At 27.6% G+C, this 8,522-nt stretch overlaps 1 long non-coding RNA gene and 1 pseudogene across 1 annotated transcript; one reads left to right on the top strand and one right to left on the bottom strand.

Moving 5' to 3' along the window:
• The first annotated feature begins 262 nt into the window (after window positions 1-262).
• On the top strand, window positions 263-4,950 carry LOC105119685 (uncharacterized). Its single transcript, XR_841167.1, has 2 exons — window positions 263-683; window positions 4,856-4,950. It is a non-coding gene; the product is annotated as an uncharacterized LOC105119685 (long non-coding RNA).
• On the bottom strand, window positions 534-2,940 carry LOC105119684 (vestitone reductase-like; annotated as a pseudogene).
• Window positions 4,951-8,522: the final 3,572 nt, after the last annotated feature.

Raw genomic sequence — 8,522 nt, 5'->3', positions numbered from 1 at the left:
TGTAAAACACATTAATCTTGGATCTTGATATTGAATTCATGAGCATTGAATATTAATGCAGAATTCATTAACCTTGAGTTCTCCTATCACATCTAAGAAAATTGAATGATGATACAGAATCCATTATCTTTAATTTTGATGTCGGATCTAAAAAAAATTAGATTTAATTATAAAATTTAAAAGAATTGAGTATTAACGCAGAATTTATTTATTTTGAATTCTGATACCAAACCTAAAAAAAATTAAACCCTGATACAAAATCCATTAATCTCAAATCTGAATACAAATACATTACTAATAACTCTAGATTCAATAAAGCAGGTCTGCAGATCCAGACACGTGATTTTGCAGAACTAGCTAGCGGATCTGCAGATCCAGCAAGCAGGTCCATAGATGTCAAGTGCGCAGTTCTACAGACCCGCTTGATTGAATCTTTAACCAAGCACGCGAGTTTGACAGGAACACCCTGGACATGACAGCCCAGCACCGGGTGTCTGCCTTTTAACTTTCCTGTTAAAAAATAGAAAACTTACCAGGGTGAGGTCTGACGGTGGTGTTAACAGAGTAGCCTTGCTCCAGGAGCTTCATGATCAACCACGAGGCCAAGTACCCAGTGCCCCCTGTAACACACACTGTTCCTCTCTCTCCCTCCATTTCTCTCTCCCTCTCTAAGATGAAATGGTGTTGGTGGGTCTTCCTCCCTCTCTGGTTCATACTCATGGAAAGAAACGTGTCAACACCTCTTTCTTATCTTCAGAAGTGGTTACCTTTCGACATTGACAGTGAAACTACCGAACAGTGATAACAATGGCAGATAATTACAAGGAAGGAATCTTTAATCATATTTCACATGCGTTGCGAAATAATGAAAATATAAAATATATTATAACATAAGATGTAATGCGTGGGTGCGAGAACGAATCTAAAGAAATCCCTTCTCCTTGCATGATTGAATTGCCCCATCAAACATGTCTTCAAGACCGTGCTCAAATTTGAATCCACAATCCAAGAGCTTCTTGGGTGAGAGGCCACGCATTTTGAAACCTGTAATGTCCTTCAAGGAACTACGGACAAATACATAAGTTTGGAAACATACGCAAAAAATAGATGGAATTTTATTTTTCAACAATTGAAAATTCTTTTTTTACACACCCACATGTTAATTTGTGCGAATATTCACCTGTGTTGTCAATTTGCTCAAATTCTACCTCATTCTTCCACTTCGTCTAATTCCATCCAATTGATCATGTTTTCTTTAGATTTTGTGTCAAATTAACTAACATAAAATCTAATAAAAGTTACTAATCGATGAATTTCGCCGAACAATTAATACTAGGAAAGAAATATAGGCTCAAGATATGCAACTCACTCTTTCGTGGGAATCTGAAATTCTGGGTATCTAGCGGAAAGAAATTCAGACATCTCATTGATGGATATTTCTTCCCATGAACAAATATACCTTCCTGTTGCATGAGGGAATTCAAGCAGGAATATATATGCCCTGGCTACATCATCCGTGTGAACCACATTTAGCTTGATAAGGAGATGATACAATTGTTTCTCACCTGCGCACACAAACAAATGTTTATAACCTTTGTTGTGGATTCAAAGAATGAACCCAAGTCAGTTTAAAATGATGTGGATTCTATATTGTTTTTTTTATAAAAAAATATTATACCTAGTTTAATTTAAAATCAAAATCATGTTAAATTCTAAAATTATAAGTTATAAATTAATTTTCCATATCACCGGAATTTAATAACACTACATGGAAATATTAAGAAGTAAAAAGATTTTAACATATGCCATAAGATAAAATTCAAGTTCTAAGTCCGCATTAAAGTTAAACCAAAACAAATTAGCTCACCAAAAATCAAAGATAGTGACCATCGGACCGATTCAGGGATGCGAGGGCATATGAAAGGACCGACGATTAGTGGAGGAATCAAGAACACAAGATCCAATCCATATTGCTCAGCAAAATCAAGAGCTGCCCTTTCAGTCTTATTCTTAATTAGCAACCAAGTAGGAAGTGCCAAAACGATTTAGGCTTCTATAATAATCTATGTTGGTCCACGAACTCTCATCCACCACCTTCTCATCACCATCACCACTATATATAACTGCGGCTTGACTAGAAGCACAGACAACTCTCTTCACTTTCTTTGCATTTACACATGCTCTCAAAACCCCTAGAGTGCCATCAACAGCTCTTTTGGTGATTACTTCTTCTGGTTCTCTATCAGCAAAGTCAAGGGGGAACGCGAGATGAAAGACTCCCATGCATCCTTCAATGGCCTCATTGAAACTGTCCGGATCGTCAAGATCTGCGTTGAAGATTTGGAGTTTCTCTGCCGCTCTTGGTAGGTTTGTGAGGTAGCTTATGTCTTTGCTAATTCCTGGCCATGCATATAGTACAAAAAGAGATTATCAGGGTCATGTTCTCTTCGGATAGATAGAACAAATCCAATGCCGAAAAGTCATGAAGGGCAAAGAGAAGGTCAAAAAAGGGTTCTGGTTTAACACGCACGCATACTGCCCAGCGCGAGCTAATGTTTTGCAGCATTCAACAAATTAATTATGAATAGATGTCTACAGGCACACTTTATTTTATTCGAAAGATATTTTTTAATCTGAGAGCTCCTAATTAAGAATAAAAGAAAGAAATATTAGTTGAGTTACAATTACGTACTTTGGCTATATGTAGCCATACTAATTTAGGAAGGGCAAATACAAGAATTTTCAAGATCAAAGGGGAAAACGTATGCTCACCTGGGCTAGATCTAATTGTGGTTCTGACAGTGTAACCATGTTCAAGAAGCCTCATTATCAGCCATGAAGCAACAAAACCAGTCCCACCAGTTACACAGACCAAGCCTTTTCCTTCTTCCATTTGTTAATCTCTTCCTTTCTATGTGTCGGCAAAGGAGGATCACTCACCTTTTAAAAGCAATATGTTTCTCTTATTGGCATGTTTAAAAAACGTGGCAAAGGCCGCTTTTAATTTTTCTTTTTATTTAATTCTTGCCAGGACACACCTTATTTGTGAAAGTGGAACCCAATTTTCCAAAGCCATCGGATGCCACACCAAAACGTGTGAGGCCTCCTCAATGGATTAAATTAATAGGCGTATTTTAGTACATTGACAGGTAGACATTGAACAGCTTGTCAGTAACAATATATTTTTATAAACAACAATTATTATTAAAAAAAATAGAGAGACATGGGTTTCGCTAACAAGTTATTAGGGTTTTCAATAAATTTTTTTTAATCATCCCATTTTTTTTGCGTCTACTATTAAATCTTTGTGGCCAAATCGATGACTAATTGTTTAAAAGTTGTTGACGAATGACAAGATTTAGATTTGAAGGATCAAATTGAAAAGTATAAAAAAATTAGATGGCAATTTTAAATTTGACATAAAAAGGGACATTTTGATCCTCCCACTTTTCTATTCATACAACTACAATTCCTTTGGTTTTAAAAAAATCACTTTTAATTTAAAATTTTATTTTATTTACCTTTCAGCCTCTTGATTTAAAAAAAAAATCATCAGATCATTGATGAGGGGGAGAGAAAATTATTATTGCTTTTAATTTCAACCATAAAAAAAATTGATATTAATGCCAATGAATTCTAATAAATAAAAAAAGTTTGAATTCTAATAAATGAAAAAACAATTAATTAAATATTATTTGGCCTAAACCTTGCTTAAGAAGGTAGATATGGGGTTGGAGAGTATTTTTAGTTCGTGATTGATTTTGGGCTTTTTAATCAATTTCTAGGTTATTTATACCATAAATAGGTTTATTAATATTTTAGGGTTTCTATAAGGTGTTTTAAGGTAAAAATTGAGTTAAAAATAAGCTTTCGAGTGTAAAATATATTTTCTTGATTTTTTATTAGTAGAGGCATAAGTTTTTTTATTTTTTACAAACATATTTGCACATGAATTTAAATCATAATTTTGTATGTGAAAATAATACATTATCATATTTATTGGTATTTTTTTCATTCATTTAATTTTCATTATAATTTTTTTAATATATACTAAAAAAATATTTTGATTAGTATTTATTGATGGATGCAACAAGAATATATTCAACTGGAAATATTCACCGCAATATTCCAACTGAAATATTTTATTAGTATGTTTATTTGTATTTTTTTTAATTTTCTTGTAATGCACAACATATTTTATTACAAAAAAAATAAAAAAAAATTTAGCTGTAGTTTCTAGAGCCAAAAGGCTGGGCAGTTCAAGGTATGTTTAGTATGATCTATGAAAAGTATTTATTTACTTTAAATAATAATTTAAAAGTTTTTTATAAATAACTTAGGAAAAAAATAAGTTAAAATGATTTTAGGTTACGGAACATATTTAATAAAAATAACTTAAATCAACTTTTTTAAAGAAAAAAATATAAGTCAGAATTCATAAGTTTAAATTTTTTATTTTTTATTAAAACAAAATTTTAATCTAAATTTGTAAAAAGCTTTTGATTTAAACCAAAATCTATTTCTAAATAAGTATATTTATTATATTTAGATGAATCAGAAGTTCATAAATTATTGTTTATATATAATAAAATAAAATAAAAAATTATATACATTAATAAAAACACCTCTGACAGCCCAGCACCGACACCCAGACATGACAGCCCAGCACGGGGTGTCTGCCTTTTAACTTTTCTGTTAAAAAATAGAAAACTTACCAGGGTGAGGTCTGACGGTGGTGTTAACAGAGTAGCCTTGCTCCAGGAGCTTCATGATCAACCACGAGGCCAAGTACCCGGTGCCCCCTGTAACATACACTGTTCCTCTCTCTCCCTCCATTTCTCCCTCCCTCTCTAAGATGAAATTGTGGTGGTGGGTTTTCCTCCCTCTCTGGTTCATATCCATGGAAAGAAACGTGTCAACTCCTCTTTCAAATTTTCAGAAGTGGTTAACTTTTGACATTAACAGTGAAGCTACCAGACAAAAACATATTTTCCAAGCAATCGCTTTAATTTCTTTCCTTTTCCTTCAGTCAGCTACTCGCGGTGCATAAGCGATTAATACTGCTATTATTTTTTAAAATATTTTTTATATTAAAATAATATTTTTTATTTTTTTTATTATCAACCCATTAAATTAATCTAAAATATATATATAATTTTTTTAATAAAAAATAAATTTCTAAAAAACACAATTCCTGAACCTGTGCTTAAATAAATAGCTAAGACTAAAAATCCTTTAAATAAATAGCTAAGACTAAAGATTCAGATGAAGAAGGGCTTTCTTTTATTTATTTCTTATTTTTTTAATGAAATGTGTGTTCGAATAAATTGCTAACATAATATCATGTAAAAAACACTAAGAAGCTTGGGAATAAATTGCTAACATAATATTATGTAAAAAACACTAAGAAGCTTGGGATTTATTTTACTACAAGAGTCTATCTTCTTATATTTTTTTATTGATATATTATTCAATTTAAAAAAAAATTGATTCTCACATTTTTTTTATGTGATTGTATTTTTTCCATGCCAAATTCAATAGCGATTGAGTTATTGACTAAAAATAAAATTAAAAAAATAATTAAAATAAAAATTACACTACAAATATGTGATGATTTTAAATTTTATACAAAAAATTTAATTTAGTACTTATATTTTAATAATTATATATACATAGTGCCTAATGACATGGATGCAACAAAAATAAATAAGGGTTTGCTAACAAGTTATTAGGGTTTTCAATAATTTTTTTTAATCATTTCATTTTTTTTCTCTATTATTGGATCTTTTTGTGACCAGTCAATAACTAATTATTTAAAAATTGTTGAGGAATGATATGATTTAAACTTAAAAGATCAAATTAAAAAACATAAAGAAACTATATGATAATTTCAAATTTAACAAGAAAAATCCACTTTGATCCTTCTATTTTTCTATTGATACAACTACAATCCTTTTAGTTTTTAAAAATTTGTTTTTGATTCAAAATTTTATTTTATTTACCTTTTAGTCTCTTGGTTTGAAAGACAAGAGAAAAGAGTAATCAGATTATTAATAAAGGAAAGAGGAAATCATTGTTGCCTTTAATTTTAATTATAGAAAAAATTAATATTAATATCAATGAGCTCCATTCGAAGAAAAAAGAAGAAGTTCTATTTGGGTGTTATTTGACCTAAATCTTATATAAGAAGGTGGATATGAGATTGAAATTTTTTTTTTAGTTTTGGATTGATTTTGAATTTTTTAATTAATTTTTGAGTTATTTATACCATAAATAATTTTATTTATATTTCTCGGGATTGTATAAAATGTTTTGAGGTAAAATTTGAGTTAAAGAAAAAGTTTTTTTTTTTTTACACAAAACATCTTCTTCTGATTTTTTAGTAACCAGAGCAGGCTAGTTGATGCGATGTTACATATATATTTTTTTAAATAAAAAATAAATTATGTGTTGTTCACCTTCTAATATAAAAAAGAAGGTCCTATGCATGGACCGAGCTTTTTTTAAATTAGTCATGTGCAGACACACATGCTTAGTTTGATTTATTCATTTTCCTCTATTTTACACTTAAGATTATTTAAATACATTAATTAAAAATAATTTGAAGTTTTTTTTATCGGATACCATTGAATTTTTAATTTTTTTTATGAGATCATTGCTTTGTTTTATTATTTTAGCAAATGTTATTTTTGTGCAACCCTTTTTATTTTTTTCTTTATTTAAAAAAAAATATTTCATTTTTAATTTTTTTAGTTTTATTTGATTAAATATACCGTTATTTTTTTAAAAAAAAATTTGTAGCATTATTTTTTTTATAAGCATTCTTATTATGAAGCCCCCATGATAGTTTTCTTTTTTTAAGTTGTATTTCATTGTTTTCTTTGTACATGTTGATTTTTATTATGATATAGTTTAATAAAAAATATTTTTAAAAAATAAAGTTATTAAATCCATCCCATTATCTAGCTCAAGTATTTTGCAGGATAAATTAATTTGATCCAGATCGATCAAAAATATTGTTATCATATTTTTTTTTTAAAAAAATATTATAATAATGTTAATTGAAAAATAATTTTTTAAATATCGAACTAAATTTTAATCGATCACATCTAGTCAATTCTCATATGATTTAATTTAAAATTTAAATTAGATAAAAATAAAGGTAAAGAATCTCTCAACTTCTTAACTTGTTTTTTAGCTATTTTTAACAAAATGTTTTTAACATTTATTAACATCTTTGATTCTCTATTTGTCTTATTAAATGAACATATTAACTTTTTATCTCTAAAAAAAATTTCTTGGTGCTACAAAATGAATTAGCTATGGCTGTAGCTTTTTTTGGTTAAGAAAATTGATCTAACTCAAGACTCTTCCCTTGACTCTGGTAAGCTGTTGTTTTTTGTTAAGAAAAAAATATTATGATTAAGTTAGATGTGAGAAAAAAAAAAAGAAAATTATTGTCTGAAGGTGATAGGATTTTAACTATGAAAACCTTTTTTTTTACCTCACTTTAAATCATTAATAATTAGGTTTTTTTTTATTAATTCTAATTGCTTACATTTATAAGTTTATGAATTTTTTATTAAAAGAAAATTATTAAAATAAAATATATTTTTCATAATTTCTTTGGTTATGTGAAACACTTTTATATTTTTATTTTTATGTATTGATAAAAAAAATAATATTTCAGCTATAGTAATATAGCTAGCTAGTTCACATATATTAAAAGGTTTCATGGTAGCAATAAATAATGAAATGTCAATGTCTTTTTATTTTGATATTTTTTTTAAAAAAATTTAAAATTTAGTTTTTTTTTTAATTTTATCATTAAATATTAAGTTTAAATAAATAAATAAATAGTTTTGCTTATTTAAAATGAAAAATCCTTAATAAAATTTAAATCAGAATAAGAATATTAACAAATTAAGTATTGAGGTAACCAAATTTATAATAAAAAATTGATTTGTGATAAAATTATAGGGAGAAAGGTTGCTATTTGTTGCAGAGAAAAATAAAAGAAGAAAAATATAAAGAGGAAATAAGAGTTATTTGTCAGGTCATAAATTAAATATTACAAATAAATTTATAAAAGATTTAAATTCTTTGATAATTTATAAAATTATATATAACATGTCATTATATTTATTAGTCATATTTTTTTATTTTTTTTATTATAATTCTTCTAGTATATACTAAAGAAATAATTTGGTTGGTGTTTATCAATAGATGCCACGAGGACATACTCTTCCAGAAATATTTATTGTAATATACTAATAAAATTATTTTATTGATATGTCTGTTTATATTTTTTAATTTTCTAGTATTGCTAAACATATTTTATTGCAATATATATATATATATATATATTAAATGAATGTTTTTTTAGATTTTTTTTTATTGTTTTTATATATTGATGTTGAAAATAAAAAAATTATTTTAATATATTTTTAATTAAAAATTATTTTTTAAAAATATCTTCCATTACAAAACACACATGTAATCATGAAAAATACACCACGCGA

Source organism: Populus euphratica, unplaced genomic scaffold (assembly GCF_000495115.2).
Source record: "Populus euphratica unplaced genomic scaffold, PopEup_1.0 scaffold3379.1, whole genome shotgun sequence".
Taxonomy (NCBI): Eukaryota; Viridiplantae; Streptophyta; class Magnoliopsida; order Malpighiales; family Salicaceae; genus Populus; species Populus euphratica.
The sequence above is the reverse complement of the archived record's forward strand: the minus strand, read 5'-3'. Positions and strand labels throughout refer to the sequence as shown.